Source organism: Haemaphysalis longicornis, unplaced genomic scaffold, assembly GCF_048455015.1.
Source record: "Haemaphysalis longicornis isolate Haplotype H1 unplaced genomic scaffold, Haemaphysalis longicornis Haplotype H1 scaffold_1, whole genome shotgun sequence".
Classification (NCBI taxonomy): Eukaryota; Metazoa; Arthropoda; class Arachnida; order Ixodida; family Ixodidae; genus Haemaphysalis; species Haemaphysalis longicornis.
Genome location: NW_027526203.1, coordinates 428,816,729 through 428,836,823, shown reverse-complemented (window position 1 = coordinate 428,836,823; position 20,095 = coordinate 428,816,729). Strand labels below are relative to the sequence as shown.

Here is a 20,095-nt window from a genome sequence, read left to right as displayed (position 1 = left end):
AACTCTGTTCCCGAGCCAAGCTTGCTTTCTTCGCGCCTCAGGGCGCAACAATTTGTTGTCTGGGTTTAACATTTAGACGAAACGTCAGCGCACGAAAGAAAAACAACAGACTGAAATACAGCATCGTGATAAATATGCGGAAAGCAAGTGCGCATATACTAGGAAGTTAATGCTTTTCTGCGTACCCAAGTATGTGCGAACCTAATTCTGCAGTTTGTTCATTCTAGGAGGTTTGCAATCGCACAAGCCAGGCTGAACACTAACAACGCGAATTTTGCTTAATTCGTGAATTCTGCACGACAGACAGAGCAACTTCACGACAAACCCCCCCGAAAAAAGCAATAATGGTGGCTTCCTGAGTGTAATAAGATGCAGGTATGATATATTTTTCCCAATGAAAAAAAAAAAAAAAAACAGGTAAGAAACTATGGTCAGAGTTCGAACCGTAGCGGCTGAACCCAGGGTACGCGGAACGAAAGACAACCCTGGGTATTGGAATAGGATTTGACAGTACACAGGGCGAAACCACACAAGGCAGGCTGAGCTAACATCCCCCCCCCCCCCCCCCCCTCCGAAAAAAAAAAAAAAACCAGTGCGGCTAGACCTTGAACTATCGCTGTAATTGCTATGGCATCACCGCTGACAGCGACCGGAAGTACATTCTCGTTCCTCGGGGGGCGACGTCAGTGCGAGGTGACACACATCTCCCCTCCTTCCCCTCCTGGTAAACTGGGCGCCTTGACCTCGACGCGGGTGCAGCACGGAGGTAAGCGCGTGCGGCCACAATGGTGTCAGGTCCCAACCGAGAAACTTTAGGCGACTTTCTCGGACCGTACTCGCTTCGACGTCAATAGGTGGCGTTGTTATTGATGGCCTTCGGAATGTGAACAGCGGTGCCGAGCAGACAGCGATCGCAACAAAGGTGCGGACGAGTTCACTTCGGAAGGCTCACGGCGGTGACTCGTATACAATGGCCAACATAAAAACTGTCGAGCATTTCTTTCCCTACAAGCTTCAGCGATGCCGTTAAGAAAGCACAGATCACACAACCTGGTCCCTGACTTCGATTCGACGGACCCCAACCCATTTTGGTTTCTGAGTCCGGCATCGGGATACCCCCAAATAAAAGCAAGGACGAAGACCGAAACTGTCAGACTATTTGAAGGCGACATTGGCGCATCGTCTCAGTTATCTGAAATGCGTGTTTTACCAATGTTAGAAGTTGAAAAATTATAGAGAATGCACTGAGCCTTGCGAAATTGCGAGGGGATCCTTGACAAAACCAAAACATAATCAAAATTGCGCGAATGCAAAAACTTGAACACTGCGCAAATGGGAACATCCAATGCAGCCCGTTAGAATGAACGTCAGCAAACAGACGTCTAGAAAACGTTTTCTCGAGCGGGAGCGAACGGCCAACCTCGCGTCCCTACTAGGGAAAGACTCCGTATCCCCCGTCCCTATGAAGCGACGCTCTGCTCCCTAAAATCCCTAAGGCGGAACCACGCGGTCGGAGCTCCTGGGAACACGTGGATTGAACACCGCGAAGCGCGGCTGGAGGCCACAGCCACGCTTCGCAAAATGTCAATCATCTAGCTGCACGCTTTGCACCTCACCATCGTTGCTTGCTAGAGTAACACCTAAGTGTCAAGACCATTACAGCAGCCCGAATGGACGGAGACACACTACGCTGGTTCCATGAAAGTTTCCAACGGAAAGATCACAAGCCCCCAGTGTGAAATTAAGAAAGCACCAAATGCCGCTAAACAACAATAAATGCCGCTAAATAGCGTGGCTTCGAAAGGCGGGCTGGAGCTGACGGCGTGAACACAGCAGCGGAAACGGAAGTGTCGGACGACAGCCCCACACCGAGCCAAGGTCAAAGGACCCGCGCTCGGAGTGCAGCCGGCGAAGCGACCACGGAAAAGGAGACACAAGAAGTGGTGGTACGTTACCGTCGACTGGACGTCGTTGGCCAGCTAGGAACTGCGACACTGCGACACCGTAGTACAATCCCAGACGGATCTTGGCAGCCGGCCATACACACAGCGGCGGCTCGCGAGGCCAGTCACGCCAAGACGCGGCTCGGGCACCACCTCACACAGCGGGGCGACGACATCGAGGAACGTTAATCCAAGCGCGGCGCGCGGCGTGCATCGACTGGCAGCGGCGAGCGCCGACACCTTGCACTGCGCCTGCGCTGCGGCAGGAACACGGAGCGGCGCCGAGACAGCGCGCGCGCGAGCACTCCGACGCCGACTGAGGCCACACGCCAAGGTTGAGCGGGGGCGAGGAGGACGAGGGCCGGCGTAATTAATTCCCCGCGAGCGGCGCGAGGGGGAGGGCGACGCGCGCGGCGCGGGCCAATGGCAACGCGCGCCACGGCCCAGGCGCCCCGGCGCTCATTGGTCGCAATTATTTTCGGGGACGCGCCGCGAGCGCCGCGCCGCAGCCCAGCTTTTGTTTGCCGCCGCCGTCATTATGCGCTACCGCGCGCTTTTGTTTCGGCGGCGGAGCGTGTTTCGGACGCCCGTGAGGCGCGTACACTTGACGCCGCGTGACAGACGTCGCGGCCCGCGCCGGACGTGCGGGGCCGATGACTCCTGGGGCCCCGCACGATCGGGGGGGACCGCACGTTGCGCGCAACGGGGGAAACAAGCGCTACACAACTCATACGGCACGTGGGAGAGGGCACGGTCCCCAGAAAAGTCCCCACGGGGAACGCATGGGGAAAAGTCCGGCCGCGAGTGGCAACGTGGTTTCCGGCGGCGCGTGCCGACGGAACTGGCAAAAGCGTCTTCTTACCTCCTCGCCGCAGCATGCCGGCGCGTCGACGACCGGCGCAGCTCCCAAGGCGACGGACGACGCGGAGGAGCGCCGGAGCACGCGGAGCAGCGAGACCGAGCAATCCAGCGTGGCGGGTTATCCCGAACGGACCAAAAATCCGGGCGCCGCAGCTGGCTGCTTTAAATGCGGCCGCCGGAGCCCCCCCCGCTCTCCCGAGCCGTCTCGCGAGTGTGCGCCGGGACCCTGCGCTCCGGGCCGGTTATGAGACGCCTCCGACACCTAGGCCCGCGCCCGGGCTCGCGCCGCCATCTATTGTCTCTTGCGGGCAACAAAGACGGCGGCGCACGCGCACATGTGCAAAAACATGCAAGTTTGACAGATACCGCCATATTTAATTCCCCTCCGCCACCGCCTCTCGCCAGCCTCTCCCCCGGTTTTTTCTTTAAGCCGAGAGGGAGGCCTCCCGAGGGCGAGTGCATTATTGATCAGGAATCGATCAGCTAGGCTGGGGCCAGCTCCTGTTTTTGTTTGGCCGTTATTAGGGGAACCCACTCTCCCTCGCCGGAGGGTCCCTCAGACGCGAGCATTACGTCACTTCGTTACCGAAAAACGGGCGCGTGGTATGAACGCGGCACCTGCTGGCGCCGGCTTGCCGCCGCCTCCCCAGCGCCCGCCGCCGGCAGACCACGCTGGAAGCACCACGTCGGTCAGCCCGCGGTGCCGAGAGCGCGAGGGCGGCTGTGCCCGCTTTCCAATGGGTGTTATGTTACGCGGACTAGCCCCTAGGGCATGCACTTTAGCGTTAGCAGGAACGATGCCGAAGTGACGAAGTCAATGCTGTCCGGCTGTCAAGCAGTGGCATCGCCATAATATGCCGCGAGATCACATGAATAAGCGAACTGATGCCTCGTGACACCGTCGTGCCGGCCCGCTAGTCATAGAAGCCTGCAGATGTAGCCTTCTGTTGGCTTTCGCCCCTGTCATCGGTAAGATGATATTATACGTTTGATTTTAACCAATGTGTTATAACTTATAATTCCCGGCGACATTCTTTCCGGTGGAGGAATGGGGAGGGAGCCTCCTGTGGTGTATTAACATGACAACGAAACCTATACATCCGCGTGATAGTGTCATCACTCTGAAGAAATGTCCACATGACTGCTTCGCCCCATCGCACCTGAAAGACCAGTCATTGCACCCAAAGGCCCGAAAAGCAGACCAATAACGAGGCTTGATGCACAGTTTGACTCTAGAAATGTGGTTTGCGCGGTAACCGAGAGCAATGCAAACCAGACGCTTTGCATTCCGCCGTCATGCCGAGCATTGTGATCCGCCAAACTTGTTCCCGCGATCGCTGAAGCTGGTCATTCAGGTGCACCGTTTCGAAGCAAGCTCACGGAAGGATTTCCTTTGTGTTTGTGGACGTATGGTCTAATTTTAGAAATCAGGCGTTGCCCTATGGTGACAATGAAAGACTACAAAAATATCAGATACTCCGAGTGTATTGGCGACCGCTGAACTGCTCAAAATGTACAATCCCGGGAAAACGCGAAAAAAGTTAACCTTCTCATGGCACTTCATTCCGAGGAAAAAACAAAAGCCGCAATCAATCCTGTTGCCCCGCGTTGAGCGCACTGGCTTTTGCCAATACTCCTACACATGTTACAGCGCTTAACGCTCGAGCTAAAATTTCTTCAGCCGTCGATATATATGCGGTCCCGACAAACACCCAATCAAAACGGAACAGCCACCTTCTGTCCTAAACCGATCCGAATTCGACATGTTAAAAACAGAAAAACTCGGAGGACATGTACCCAAGCTCTTGTTATGAGTTATGAAGGCGAAAGCATTAATTTCCAATGGCCGAACGGATGCGCCGGCATTGTTATTATTATTATTATTATTATTATTATTATTATTATTATTATTATTATTATTATACCCTAATTTTAAATCTTCTTTTCATTCTCTCTGTTATCCCTACTAAACGCCTTATACCCGCGTTAGCAGCCAGTGGGCGTGCTCATTTCCTGTGTGCTTTTTCTGACGGACGCGCTACGGAAAGCGTCGCAGCCAACGAGAGTTTAGGAGCCGCTACAGACGACGGAAAAGCCTACGCCGGCCTTTTCGCTCAAGTGCCATATAATGTTTTCGCATTGACATACTAGTTGAAGTTTAATCGCGCGTATCTACATTTTTCGGGGGAGAAAGCGGGTACAGTGGTGACAAGCGCAAACGCCTTATATAATGTATACGAAGAATCATGGGGTGACAGCAGGCACACAACGTTGAAATCACGTCACCTAGAGAACTCACGCTCGAACTTGAGAATAAACTAAACGATGCAGGCACCTGGCTCTGCGGCAAATAAAAACTTGTTTCTGCCTGTTTTTCTTTTTCTTTGTTGAGGTTGTACGATGAGCGGCATTTCCTTTTTTCCGACCGTCATTGTTCTCTTTTCCTGCTAACACAGCCGCCTTTAAATCTGCCGGCATGCCGTGTTGGCGAGGCTACAATGCCGTTCGGTTCTAAAAACAAGTGATTTCCACATAAGCATTTCACTTAACAATAGAGGCAAGCAGCTTGACGTGAGGAGCATCCCCATCGAATTCGCAGAAGGTATCACGAATTTGCTGCACTTCGTTTCAACTCAATCACTAGATCTTTTAATATAATAATAATAATAATAATAATAATAATAATAATAATAATAATAATATAGAACTCAATGAACGGTCAACACGTGACTTATTATTATTATTATTATTATTATTATTATTATTATTATTATTATTATTATTATTATTATTATTATTGCTTTTGTTATGGGCATTGCTGGGCTCTTCACCTATTTTTGTGAGGGCGTGCTCGTGTCATTACTCTCTGCGCACGCGTTTTTCCGCGGTAGGGCTTCAAACCGACGAGGGTGAAGGAGGGAGTCGATGAGCGGTGGAAGGGAACGGAGGTGCAGAGGGGAGTGCAATGTTCACAATTAATATTAATTCACCTGATAAAAAATCGACGCTTATCGCGTCAGCGAAAACAGCGCCCCATCTGTCAGACAACAGACACAACAGCGGAACGAAAGTGTTCCCAATGCCAAGATGCACGACGGCGTACGGCGGACGTCATTGCGCCCGCGAAGAAGGCGCAAAAGCGGCACGAAAGGCTGGGGAAATCCGCAAGGGAGGGTCGCCGAATGCGTCGGGACTGCCTTGCACGAAGAAGCGAACGCGGAGGTCACCGCCGGGGCACAGGCAGCGCAGGAGATCGTCAACCAAGTATTTCCGAAGACCTCGTGCACCCCCTTCGTTTTGGGAGGAAGGCGACGAAGCAGCCGAACGAAGAGAAATACATCAAGAAGAAAAGTGCGTGTCACGTTGCATCCCATACAACGCCCTGTTCTGCGCTAAGGTCGCACCTCTAACAAGAGCTGCGGCGGCGATCCATCATTTTCTTTTTGCTCTCTCGGGAAGTCCCTAGTCTCTCCAAAAAGCGAGCACCCAGCCAGGCTCGGAAGCAGGCACCAAGAGCAAACACACGGACAGAGGCCGCAGGCCAGGCGCGAAAGAACGGGGCAGGGAAAAAGAGAAAAGCGAGGAGGACATAAAAACGCGGCACGTATCGCCATCTCTCGGACAAAGTGCAAACTAGAGCTCCCCTGCCCTCGCGTTTCCATCATTTTGAACATATTTGATTTTCCCCCGCTCCCTCACCCTCTTCGCCAACTTTTATGCCATTTTTTCTTTGGCGGCTGTACGCTTTCTATTTGCTCTTTTGCGTACGCTCGACTCCGGCTGGCCGCGAATCGATAGAGTTCGCGCTCCGCACCCTGGCGCGCGTTTTTATGCGGCGGGCCTCTTTTTTTAAAGAGCCGGGAAGGGATGGGATGCGAAGATTTTTTTTCGCCATGAATGTAAGCGCAAGGCAACATTTTCAGAAGCAAAGATAAACGTGGGAATGAAGAGCCGTTTTTGGAAGCTCAATGGAGATGGCGACACCAGCTCCGCGTGGTCGACTCGGCATGAATGGCGCGTGATGAGCGCGCATTGTGCTGGTGCTTAGGAAGTGCTGTGTGCACTCTGACGCGAAATTACCAGAATAAATAGGCGCAAGAAGAAGGACGGGGAGTATTGCAGCACGGATTCTTGTGGGAGGTGCGGCATCACTATTTAATATATATATATATATATATATATATATATATATATATATATATATATATATATATATATATATATATATATATATATATATATATATATATATATATCATATATCAGGGTGTGGAACCGGAACTAAACCGGAAAAATCAATAACGGTTACCGGTTTAAGACGAAATGGTTCGGTGGCCGTCCGCAGTTGATAATGCGCAGACAACGCCGTTCGGGGCTTTAGTCTTAGACGCACCATCAACGCCGCAACTTCTCACGCACTTTTCCCTTCAAGTCAGTGAACACTATCAATGCTCTCTTCCTCATTACAACATGAGAAGTATGCGCAGCAATGTTGCAATGGTTTGCTACTGGGCAAACAAAATTTCGCACTCTCGGCAGTCTGCAGGCGATATGAAACATCAAGTGTGCCCTTCCCACGCTGCGACTGTGCAAGGGCAATCAGGCCGCAAGATTGTTGCACTGTGCAACAGTGAAGGCCAACTCCCTGAGTGTGCATACTTGTTGCATTTGATAGTATCCTCTAAGATGGTCGGACACCTGGAAAGCGTAAATACTTGACAAATGTGACCCTCAAGAACTGCTCAGTGGCTGAACCATTGGCTGCTGACCACAGGAATGCGGGTTCGACCACCGCACCCAGCTGCCGTTTTCCTGACGTAGGCGACAGACAGACGACAGAACAACTTTATTTGGCCGCAGCTGTGGCAATTACGCCGGCGACGCCTCCGCCGTCGTCCGTCGGGAAGCAGGGCCCCTTTTGGGCAGGGGTCCGGTGCTGTCGGCCAAGCGGGCCAGGTCTTGGACTCCGGGGTTTGAGTCACGCAGGGCGGCCTCCCAGCGCTCCTCGCTGGGGAGGGTAAGGAGAATGGGGTGGGATCGGGGCCTGGATAATCGGATGCTATCACAGGCCCATATGATGTGGGACAGCGATGCGCGAAGGGCAGAATAATATGGACTTGCGTCTACGTAGGTGTCAGGAGAGATCGCAGACATTATCAGGGGTGGGAAAGGAGCGGGTCTCGAGCTGGCGATAGATGACCGCCAAGGATAGGAATAGAGATGGGTGTGGAGGTGGAAAAATGGTACGCTCCAAACGGCAATGAGCGAGGATGTCCCCCGGAATGTATGCAGCCTGTCCCGTAGAGTGAATATCTCACTATCATTGGCGGCGCCATCGAGCCCTCGGAAGACCAAAGCTCGAGCAGCTTCGTGAATTAGGAGTTGTATGAATTCTGATTGAGCTGTTTTAGTAGTACTGGGGTCAATTAGATTGCGGAGGATGTTGCAAATTTTTTTCGAATTGAAATTGGCGTCAATAGTTTCGCATGTGGCCTCCCAATTTTGAGCCACAAGTTTAAATGAGCAATTTTCTATTTCTCGTGAGACGAGCGATCCTTCTTCGGAGGTTCTGGTTGTGCTTTTGTTGGGAGAGGCGAAAATAAAACTGTCATGTGTCGAGATTTCGACGCACGTTAAAGATCCCCATGTGGTTTAATTGTTTTGCCAGCCTGCAATATACGGTGTGCCTCATCGCACAGTCCTAAGTAGTTCGGGGCATTAAACATGCCAACATTTTTTGGGAAGTGGGTTTCTACGAAAAAACAACGACAGGGACCACCACATGGTATTGAAGTATTCTGCCCTGAGTTCCCAAGTGAGTAATTTGTGCTTTTTTGATCCCTTTGTCATCGAATAAACAAAACACCAAAAAGTAGCTTTCGCTCTAGACGTCCCTTCCTTGTCCAACTTTTCACAACAAAACGTGTGAAGGCAGCGAGCGAGCGCTGTGATGCCTGGTATAGTGGTCAGTGTTTTAGGACCCTTAGAGCGTACAAGTTCCCGTTTTTGTAACGTACCCAAATAAGGATAACAGACATACCAGAGACAGGTGTTGTGGTATCGTAGGCACTTAATCATTTTGCAAGAAACTTTATCCCCTAAACTTGCAGGCACTAAGTATTTTGTCTTGGCAGAAAAAAAACAAAAAACAGCACAAGTGTAGATGACACATGCGGGAAGGCGGGCCCGTACCGTGCTGCCCCCTTTGCCCAGCGCTCATTCTTTCTGTTTGTTCTGTGTTCTGCCATTTCGTCTCTGACAGCGCTGCTTCGTTTTGAAAGATACCCTTCCACTGCCCGGCCTAACTGGCTACTCTCTTGTTCCCGCTGCTTGTTCCGAAAGATGCGGAGGGGGTTAAAGAGTGTCTTCCAAAATGGGTTCTATCCCGTGATTCACGCGTCCAATCACCCTTCCAGTTTGCACTTGCAAAATCTGTTATAACACTCCGCCGCTTGGTGGACGGAACGATGGCGGTGGTCAGGCGGAACGTAGACGTATTCATGGTGACGCACACCACCGTAATAGCGGCTCTCCCAAAATGCCTTCCAGTGATCAGAGCAATATTCAGTGACTGAGCGTTAACTCAAGCTCACTTTTAAGAATGTTGTGGCTGACACCCTCGAGAAGTTGACTGCTATCCTAGGCAGGAAAACAATCGAATTCACAGGTAGCATTTACGTGGCGCTGAAGGATTTCTCTTAGGCTACAATTGATGAAAAAAGTACACCGCTGGTATTTATACGTTTCCCCTGCTAATGTACGGATGTGACTCGCCAGTACCCTGGCGTTCTCTGGGGTTTTAACGTTCAGGGTGATGGGCGATTCCATCGAGAAGATTGCGATTTCAGCAACAACAGCAACAAAAAAAGGAAGCGGGAAAATGCATACTATTCCACAGACAGCATAAATATTGGTGTTTGCTTTGTGTTTAGTCCCTAGGACAACATAAGGGCTGGATGAGAAAGTAGCGGGTAGATCGTCACTACCTTATCTGTTTTCCTTGGTACCTGGCCTTATTGCTTACTGTTGTCCTTAAAGTGGCACATCTTTTATATGGAAAAAGCAGTATTTTGAATGCGCCAAAATCGTATTTAGTTTTTAATGGTCGCTTTAACCTGGTGGTGGATGGTGAAAACGTTTTATTGAGCTGGAACGGAGTTAGTGGAGCCGTTCCTCCCTTGCGGGGGGCGTCCTCAGTCCAGGAGGCCCTGGGCACGTGCGGCCAGTTGCGCCCGGGATATCAGCACTTGCTGGTCACCCAGGTCGCCCCTAGCCAGCTGGCCCTCCGGGCCCACTGCTCAGGGGTTGGGTTAGGAATGGGGAGTAGAGTTGGGGTTAAGTGGCACTCCCACACCATGTGGTATAGGGTGCATGGGGATGGGCAGTGCCTGCATTTTGGAGAGTACTGTGCAGGGTAAATAGCTGACATTTTTTTTGCCCTTTGCAAATATTTTAACTCACCGAACCGGTTCGCGAACCGGTTCGGGTTGTGATTTAGTCGAACCGGAATGAACCAGGACGGAATAAATTCACCCGAAACGTAACCGAGCCGGTACTGTTTCGGCCCGACACACCTTTGCTGAAGCGTTGGCAACAATCGTGGTCGCTAAGGCCTTGTTCGAAATTGGTCCCTATATATATATATATATATATATATATATATATATACAAGAGAAGAAAAACTTCGAACAAGGTAAAAGCACGATTGTGGCCTACGTTTCAGCAAAGAGAACTTGCTTTCCTCAGGGATATATATATATATATATATATATATATATATATATATATATATAGTCTTTATTGACAGTGCTTTTCAGCTATTTTGAAGGTGCTTTGTAGCGCCGAATAAGGTCACTGTCATTTTTTTTATGATAAAGGGATAAATAAACCAAATTCCAGAAAAAATCCGCCGTGATTGGAAGCCCGAATCGAACCCACGACCTCCGCATAACGCGTGCGGTGCGCTACCAACTGCGCTATCCCGGCGACACATTTTCTCTCGACTTAGGTTGGGGCTTACATTTATAGAGGTGCATTTTTGTAGAGTCCAATAAAGTTGCATTATATTTATAGAGGAGCAACATATGAGGCTCATGGAACAGGTGGGGCCATTGAGTAACACGGCTTGAGGCGGCCGACGTGGGCGAGTTGAGCTGCTGGGCCAGTGAGGGTGAAGAGGGAGCGACGGGAACAATTTCGTAGGTGACCGGTGTGACCATGCGCTTGATGCGATAGGGGCCTTTGAAGTGAGGCGGCAGTTTCTCACAGAGTCCAAGACTCCAATGCGGCGGCAAGGAGTACTGACTAGCGTCACTAAATAAAGGCTTTTAGAGTACCGGCACTCTTTTCTCTCATTGTTATGTGTCGCCGGGATTTTCATTGGTCGGTCGGCACCACGTGATATTTGTTTGCGTATGGGTGCAGCCATTTTGTTTCTGGGCGTCTCTCTCTCTCTCTCTCTCTCTCTCTCTCTCTCTCTCTCTCTCTCTCTCTCTCTCTCTCTCTCTCTCTCTCTCTCTCTCTCTCTCTCTCTCTATCTGCTGCGCGGGCGCTATAGCGGTCGGTCGCACTCTGCCCGTCACAACCGGCGGTGGTTTCGTTGGGAGAGATGGCAACACTGCAAGCCAGAAACAAAATGGCCCCCAGACTCTTCCGGGTGCACGAAGTGGTGGTACTCTTATGCGTAGCTTATTTAGTGACACTAGTACTTACAAGGACCAAGGAGCCGGGCGTAAAGTGGGCGGTGCGGTGTTGCTGGTCATAGTATTGCTCCTGAGAGGAGTGGGCGCCGAGAGATTGGCACGGGCAACCTGGCGGGCAACATCAGCGTGAGCGACAGCACCAACAGGATATTCTGTTGCCAGAGGTGTCACATCAGGAAGTAGGGTATCTAATCGCAGAGTGGTTGCACATCCGTAGAGAAGAAAGAATGGAGAACAGCCGGCGGTGTCATGGCGGGATGAGTTATTCGCGAACGTAACAATATACGTATGTATATATATATTAAGAGGGCGATGGAGGTAAACAAACCAGAGCTTAAAAAACGAGCACCCTAACCATAGCATACAGGTCCATCGCGCAGATGATCACAAATTGTTAAAGATATAAGGCATATCGAAAACTTCTGTCGCAAGATCTTGAGATAGGAAAGTAACTCAGGAACAGATACAGGCACGTGGTGACGCTACCATTGCTGAGGCAGAAGTGTAAAACTACAAAGAAGCATGCTCCCAAATGAGTGCGCATAGAAGCAAACAACTGAGACAGATAAAGACGCTTTGAGGAGAGACTTAGAACTAAGCTTAACATGAATATAAATGAACAGGTAAAAAGTTTCAGTTATCGACCATTAAAGAAGTAGACGCGCAGTGGAGGGAAAAGACTTCGAGGGACCGGCAAAGAAGTTCACGAAAGTAAGCAGCACTAATACAATATGCAGAAAAAGTTTCCTTTCTCGGCCGCCAAATGCATAAATGCACCGTGTAGAGATAGGCTTAAGTAAGTGATTGGCAAACAAGCGTGCGGAAGTAGGCAAGAGCGACGCCAATAGGCGATACCATTAAAAGAAAGAAATCTGTGTGAACGCCCGTTTTAGTGTTTGCTTTTGGCACTGTCACCAAGGTTCCAAAGGGGGCACTTTCAGCTATCGCTGCAAAAACTTCTAACGGAAAAAGTCGGCCGCGTCTGTGCTTGCTTCGCTGCAAATGTCGTCAAAACACGGCAGTATTCTGCCACCCATGCCAGGTGACCCCCTCTCCCCCGATCTTCCCATCATAAATGCAGTGGACATGTGCTCAATTGAATTCAATTTTCTCGCGTTCGCACAGCTCGCGCACCGCCTGTTGGAGCCTTTTGTTACCCATGTGCTTGAGCCGACAGCTTTTGATTTAGTGTTCCCTTCTATCTCGCTACTCTTCGACAGCATTCACACTAAAATTTTTTACACCCTTTTTGGTCGAAAAGGGTGTAAAAATCTTGCCCCATGGCTAATACCCTTAAAAGGTGTTTTGGCAAAAAAAACGGTGTACGGATGAAAAAAGGGTGTTGAGCTCAACAGCCTTAAAAAAGGGTGTTGAGGATGCTCAACATCCTAAAAAAGGGTGTTGAGCCTCACAATATTTTTTTAAGGTGATGGCATGCGCAGTGGCAATGTGAATCGGCGGAGCGCGCAGCGTTCAACACAAACAGTCAATACGCCCAAGTTACAGATGTACACAAATGAATTGAGCCAGGACACCAGCGGGATGCAAGCGTTACAGGGAGTGCATACTTACTAATGCTGTATTCGGGTGGTCGTTTTAGAGCGCTCTAGTGCACTCCGAAAAGCGACTCCGTGTTCGGGTGGTCGAAATCGAGCGCTCGACGTATGTTCGGTTGGTCGTCTCAGAGCGTCGTACTCCACTCCGAGCACCTCCGACTGCTCTGACTCCGAAGTTGGAGTGCCGCCGAAATCCGGAGGCGATTGGGTCACGTGACCCCGGCCGCCGCGGCTCGCCTCTGGCTCGCCTGCCCAGTCGGTGGCGTTCGCTGAATCCTCCCTTTCTGTGCTGAGGCCTCGACAGCGGTTAGTTGTGGGAGTGTTTCGACGATTTTGCTTCTCGTGCTATTCTCCGCATCATGTCGAAACGGAGACGCCTGTTGAGTGTAGGGGAGCCGTCTCCGCTACTTCTGCAGCTCGAAATCGACGCCGAGGAGGACAGCAGCAGACGACGACGACTCGCACGTTTACGCTGCGAAGTTCGCCGAACTGTTCGCCGAACCACTTCCAGTGTTCAAAGTGCAGGAATACGTTCGCAAGGTTGTGCACACCTATTCTTACCTTCAATCATTGCGAATAACAGACGCTCGGCTGATGTCGGGAAACTTTGGCTTGGAGCTAACGCGTCCGATACGGAGGCCGCCATTTGTTGAGACACCTTGGCCGGCCTGGCTGTTTGCAGTTGCCGTTTTGGCCGCGCCGCGGCGCCACGGTCGCGTGCTACTCCAAGATCGGGTACGCGTTCGGTTGGCGAGCGGTGACTCTTGCTCGGATTGGGGGAAGCGGCGCATCGGCGTACCCCGAGTCGGAGTATCAGAGCGACCACCCGAATACAGCATTAGTAATACATGTGCTGTTCTTGCTTTTATATCCAGCAGAGGAAAGCCCCCCGATCGAGTCGGTGGGCTTGTCGCAAAAAACAGATATTTTAGCGCTAATTTTGAAACTATGGATTTTACTATGAAAATATACAAATCGACACGCGGGTTTGCAAAAACATTTTAATCACGAGGTAGTTTTTGTGTTCCATAACTTATAGAATTTTATGAAATACCAAACAAATCTTCCCCGCCACCTAAACACCCTTCAAAAAGGGTGTTCATTATTTCAACACCCTTTTTCCCAGAAGGGTGTAAAGCTACAAATTAGGGTGTTCGAAACTAAGAAAAACGGTGTAAGAAAATACCGCCAACTAAGAAAAAAGGTGAAGAGACCTCCAACTTTGGAGGCATTTTGTACCTGTTTACACGGGTGCACTGAACATTTTCTACAAGCAGGGGGGGGGGTTGTACCTCACGATGTGTAAAGCAATATGAATTGGCATAATTTATTACCAGTGAAGCTCTTTAAGCTTCAGCTAGTTTCGGTGGCGTTAGGAAAAAAATACGAAGAAAAAGAACTGCGGCACCTGTAAAGGGTGCACCACCGCAGATAGGGTATTACAACAGTGAAGGCGGCTTTCGAGCTTGTTAGAATGCGGGCACAAGGGGCGCATGCGCACCTCTTACTGTACCATTTCAAAGGTACTAGTCCTTTTTTGGATTCTAAAAGGCGAAAAAATTTGCCCAGCTGGAATTGCTGGAAAAAATTGGTGGAAAAAATTGGAGGAAAAAATTGGCCCAGCAAGGCTGGAGAAACAGCCTTGCTGGGGGCCGACCTAGCTTGTTTCCCCCTTGGATCGCCTGGCAGTGGGGGGCAGTGGGGGCAGTGGGACACACACTGGAACAGCCTTGTAAAATCCGGTTAAACTTGGCCTCACCCCTCAGCGGTCATCCTAGCTTAGCAAGAACATTTAAAAGCTTAGCAAACATAACAAACCTTAGCAACACTGGAAGAATCTAGGTCGACCCCCAGCTACGCTGTTGTTTTTTTGCAACTGAACACCTATTTCTCACCGTTTTAGCACCCTACAGAAAGCCATGATGATGATGATGGTTGGGATTTTTATGGCGCAAGGCCGACTAAGGGCAAAGAGCGCCAATGAAAAGTTATTTTATGAGAACAAAGTGATAGGAAACGCAAAATATTTAGCTAAAAATATATGTGAAATGACATAAAAGACAACGTACATGACTGGTGTAAAGGGCCAGGGTGTCAGCATGCATGGTAAGTGATGAGGTGTAAAAACTGGACATCGCTAAGAAATTTAAAAGTACGCATGTGAATAATTATGGGGTCGTCCCCTAAAAAGTACGATGGGTGCAGCGGAATGTGTTGTCTCTAAAGTTGTGCGAAGTGTGAGTGTTGTGTTGTTTCTAGTCCCTTGCATTGTATGAGGATGTGGATCACCCTACATAAAGCCAAGCGTGTTGCAGTCGGTCAACACCCTTTTCGCCACACGACTATAGTCTTTTTTTTACTTTTGAACGTTCAAATTGGTGTTTCACGTGCCAAAGTTAAAGTTGGGGCATGAGGTGCACCGCATATGGAAGCGAGCCATCATTTCATGCGAGCAATTATTTTCTTTTGCGTTTGAAAATTTCTTGCGAGTAGAGGAGTATATGAGGGGATGTCTTCTTCTTTACAGTGCTATTATGCATTTAAAGATGGCCTTATTCAATGAACAGCTGAACACCTTTTCCACACCCTTGCAACACCCTAAGAAAAACTAAGGGTGTTGAAGTTGATCAACACCCTTTTTTCACACAAAAAGGGTGTAGAGCTAGAAAAAGGGTGTTGAGATTCAAGAAAAAGGGTGTAAAGGCCTCCAAACACAATTTTTCCACTAATGCTGCACCCTTTTTGGCGAAAAGGGTGTAAAAAAGTTTAGTGTGAATTGTTTAACGCATTTTTTGGTAATGTAACAAGAAATCAGCGCGTATTTTTAATTCAAATAACGCCTCTTCTCTCAGTTAGGTACTGACATTTTCTCTAAAATATGCCTGAGGTTTCCTTTACGCTAAATGCGGTGGAGATGTGTGAGCAATGGCAGCAGCTTTAGTATAGTTTAGAACTGTTTCGTTTATGTATACTTCGTGTTCAGGCCTTCTTTTAACTATTTTTTAACAGCGAAGCTGTTTAGAAAATCGTATTTTTCCGTGTCCGCAGCTAAAAATACCAAGAAATTGCCGAGCGCGCGCACATGAGCGCGGGCCTTGCGGCGACCGCCCGGCAGTTAACAAAACCAAGAAAATGCCTAGCGTTTGTGTGCGTGCTTAGGTAGTGACGACTGCCAAGCGTCCCCGCGCATGTCTGTCAAGCCAAGCATATCCACTTCGGGAGATTGGCCAATATATGACAAAACAAACAAACAAACAAACAAACAAACAAACAAACAAACAAACAAACAAACAAACAAACAAACAAACAAACAAACAAACAAACAAAAACTCCAGCGTTCGGCGTAATCGTGGCATCACTTGTTCAGAACTAGAAAGACATGTCATAGCGTACGCCCCTTCAATTTTAGGGTTTAACGCGCCGCGCCGACGCAACTCAGACGATGAGGCACGCCGTAGTGGAGGGCTCCGGATTAATTTTGACCACCTGGGCATCTTTAACGTGCGCCGAAATCTCGTACACACGGGCGTTTTTGCTTTTCGCCTCCATCCGAAAAGCGGCCGCCGCGCCCGGGAATCCAACCCGCGTCCTCGTGCTCAGCAGCGCAACGTCTTGGCCACTGAGCCACCGCGGCGGGTTGCACGCCCCTTCAAGGTGATATCCAATGATTATCACTTCCCCAAAGATTAAAGAAGCTCACACTTACAGCAACAGTGATGGAGTAAAGTTCGTTGCGAGTAAAGTGTGTGTGTGTGCGTGTGCGTGTGCGTGTGCGTGTGCGTGTGCGTGTGTGTGTGTGTGTGTGTGTGTGTGTGTGTGTGTGTGTGTGAGTGTGTGTGTGTGTGTGTGTGTGTGTGTGTGTGTGTGTGTGCGCGCGTGCGTGCGTGCGTGCGTGCGTGCGTGCGTGCGTGCGTGCGTGCGTGCGTGCGTGCGCGTGCGTGCGTGTGCGCGCGCGCGCGCGGGGTTAGGTCGGGGTTCTCCTTACACGCCTGATTCGGGACACTAAAGGGCCATGTAGACAAAACCCTACCTTGCCGGCTTCGAAAGAACTAGCCTTTGGTAACTCGCCCCACTCCATTGTGGCCTCAAGGACGTTGTTTTAGCCACAAAATACAAGAAATATTGCAAAAATTTCAAATTTTATGCCACGAAATGTCAACAGTTATGTAATATGGAAATAATTAAAGGAGAGTTTGCACTGCGCTAAATCCTTTCGTAACATTTTCTCTCTCTCTCTCTCTCTCTCTCTCTCTCTCTCTCTCTCTCTCTCTCTCTCTCTCTCTCTCTCTCTCTCTCTCTCTCTCTCTCAAGTGGTCCAACAGAAACGGCACAAGAGGCACCAATGAATCCACCGCCATGTCTCTTGGCGGTTGCTTTATGTAGTCCCTAGGACGACATAAGGTCTGGGTGAAAAAATGGGTGGTAGGTTTTTTTTTTTTAACATCTGGCCTAAATTTTAGATTTCAGTGCAAAATTACGCAGTGTGTATTAAAAAAAAGCATAATTTTGAATGGCCAACATTGTATTTGATGTTTCCGGGGACATTCAACTAGAAATCTTTATTTCGCACTTCTCTAGTGACTCAGCTCGTTGAACCGGTTAACGAACAGGTGCGGTGCGTTATGTTGTCAAACCGGTATTTTTTTGGGTTCGACACCATATATATATATATATATATATATATATATATATATATATATATATATATATATTAGCCTATCTACGCCCACTGTAGGGCAATGGCCTCTCCCATTAATCTCCAATTACCCCGGTCCTGTTCTGACTGCGACCAATTTATTCCCGCAAACTTCTTGATCTCATCTGCCCATCTAACTTTCTGCCGCCCTGTGCCACGCTTGCCTTCTCTAGGGATCCACTCTGTTACCCTTAATGACCAACGGTTATCTTGCCTTCGCATTACATGCACTGCCCACGTCCATTTCTTCTTCTTAATTTCTACTAATATGTCCTTAACCCGCGTTTGTTCCCTGATCCACTCCGCTCTCTTCTTGTCCCTTAATGTTACACCTATCATCTTCCGTTCCATTGCTCGCTGAGTCGTCCTCAATTTTAGTTGAATCCTCTTAGTGAGCCTCCAAGTTTCTGCCCCGTAGGTGAGTACCGGTAAGATGCAGCTGCCATAAACTTTCTCCTTCTGGGACAATGGTAGGCTGCCATACATTATCTGAGAACGCCTGCCGAATGCACTCCACCCCATTCTTATCCTTATAATTATCTCCGTCTCATGGTTGGGATCCGGGGTCACAACTTGGCCAAAGTAGATTTATTCGCTTACCACTTCCACTACTTCACCCCCTATCCCAAACCGCTGTGCTGTCCCGAGGTTATGGATCATTATTTTAGTTTTCTGCATATCAATTTTCAGGCCCACGGTTCTACTCTGTTTGTCCAGTGCGGTAAGCATGCTTTTCAATTCGTCCCCCGAGTCACTTAGCAAGGCAACGTCATCAGCAAATCTGAAGGTTACTGAGGTATTCTCCATTAACCCTTACTCCCACCTGTGCGTGCGTGCGTGCGTGCGTGCGTGCGTGTGAGTGTGAGTGTGAGTGTGAGTGTGAGTGTGAGTGTGAGTGTGAGTGTGAGTGTGAGTGTGCGTGTGCGTGCGTGCGTGCGTGCGTGCGTGCGTGTGTGTGTGTGTGTGTGTGTGTGTGTGTGTGTGTGTGTGTGTGTGTGTATTGTCCCAGCCAGCAGCATGATGAGAGATTAAGAGATTATTGTAGGAGGAGATCCAAAGGGCCCCACTGTTTATAGTTTATAGTTCCTGTTTATACTGTTTATAGTTCCTACACCTTCGCCTAGCTGGAAGCCCTTCACAGACCCAGTCGCCTTGATAGGTGCCATCCGACTGCCGATTGGCGATCTCCCGGCTCCGGTCGCTTCACTTCTCAACTTGCCGCTTTGCGCCAGGGAAAAAATCACTGTAAAATGGAACAAACAAATGGCAGCTCTAATTTCTTAACAAACAATCCATCGCTCGTCGCCGAAGAAGAGCCCAAACTAATACGGAAGGTCTTACCGTTCCGCCAGAATATTTAGTGTCCCTGTAAGCCCGCCGCTGAGAGCATCTCCAAAAATAGGAAGAGCAGCATTTCATGCAGGTGAATTAGGACATGAGGCGAGATGGCCGATACCCTCACCCAGATACGAAGGGGATGCCTATAACAAATTAATGGAACGATAGGCCGTCCTATGCAAGTACAGTTTTGCAGGCATAGCGCAGTTATAGGCTGACATCGCGAAATGAATCCCCCTGGGTTCGTGGTACACACTGCCGTTTCCTGGTCCGGTACACATGCGCAGTGCTCCTGATTAAGTACCGCTTTAAGGTGTGCGTATTTAGTGTGTATTCAGCCGAGCTGAACTTTCGCTTGGCCCCGCTCTGCCCCCCGCGCCGCGGTCAGGCAAGTGGTGTCGAGCCAGGCAGCGCATTACCCCCGTCATAGCGCACCGGACGGCGCGGGGAGTGGGCAGCAGCCCCGCCGAGCGGGGGAGAGGAGGCTGCGCGCGGACCAGTGGGCTCCTATCCGAGACGGATCTCAAAGGCTACTGACCCCTTTTAATGAAAAGTCTCAGCGAGCGCGCCGGGCCCACAAGTGCGCCTCAGAGAGGCACTAATGGAATCGTGAAAATATACTTAGCGGCGCCGCTTGGAGGCCTGCCCATTAGGGTCCAGTCGCAGGACTCGTTCATACGTCACACACGCGCAGGAGGGGCCCAACGCGGGCCGCAATGGAGACAAAAGCCGCCGTCCTTTGTTCTTGTGCCGGACCGCGATTAGGCCCCGGCGGCGGCGGGCGCGTGGCTGCGCGCAGATAGGGCCGCGGACAGTCACTGCGAACCCATTGGTGGTTCTCATTGGGCGGAACATGACCAGTCATTAGGCCTCGAGAAAGTTACGGGCCGCGCTTCCCATAATCCCTTCTCTCCACCTGCCCCGAGCGTCGTCGTCCCACTGAATCCGAGCTCCCTCGACTCTTTCGCGCGCTTTTTGGTCTTTGTTCTTTGCTTTCCC

At 49.9% G+C, this 20,095-nt stretch overlaps 1 protein-coding gene across 3 annotated transcripts in view; it reads right to left on the bottom strand.

The window, feature by feature from the left end:
• The window catches only part of Zfh2 (Zn finger homeodomain 2), a 369,044-nt gene that overhangs the window by 116,046 nt on the left and 232,903 nt on the right, over window positions 1-20,095 (bottom strand). The window contains exon 1 of one of the 3 annotated variants that reach the window (XM_077687306.1): window positions 2,806-2,939. The exons of 1 other annotated variant lie outside the window; for it this stretch is intronic. The gene's annotated coding sequence lies outside the window, so the exon portion shown is untranslated. Of the gene's footprint in view, window positions 1-1,955; window positions 2,272-2,805; window positions 2,940-20,095 lie in introns of those variants that run through there. One more of the 3 variants, XM_077687305.1, reaches the window with a different exon arrangement.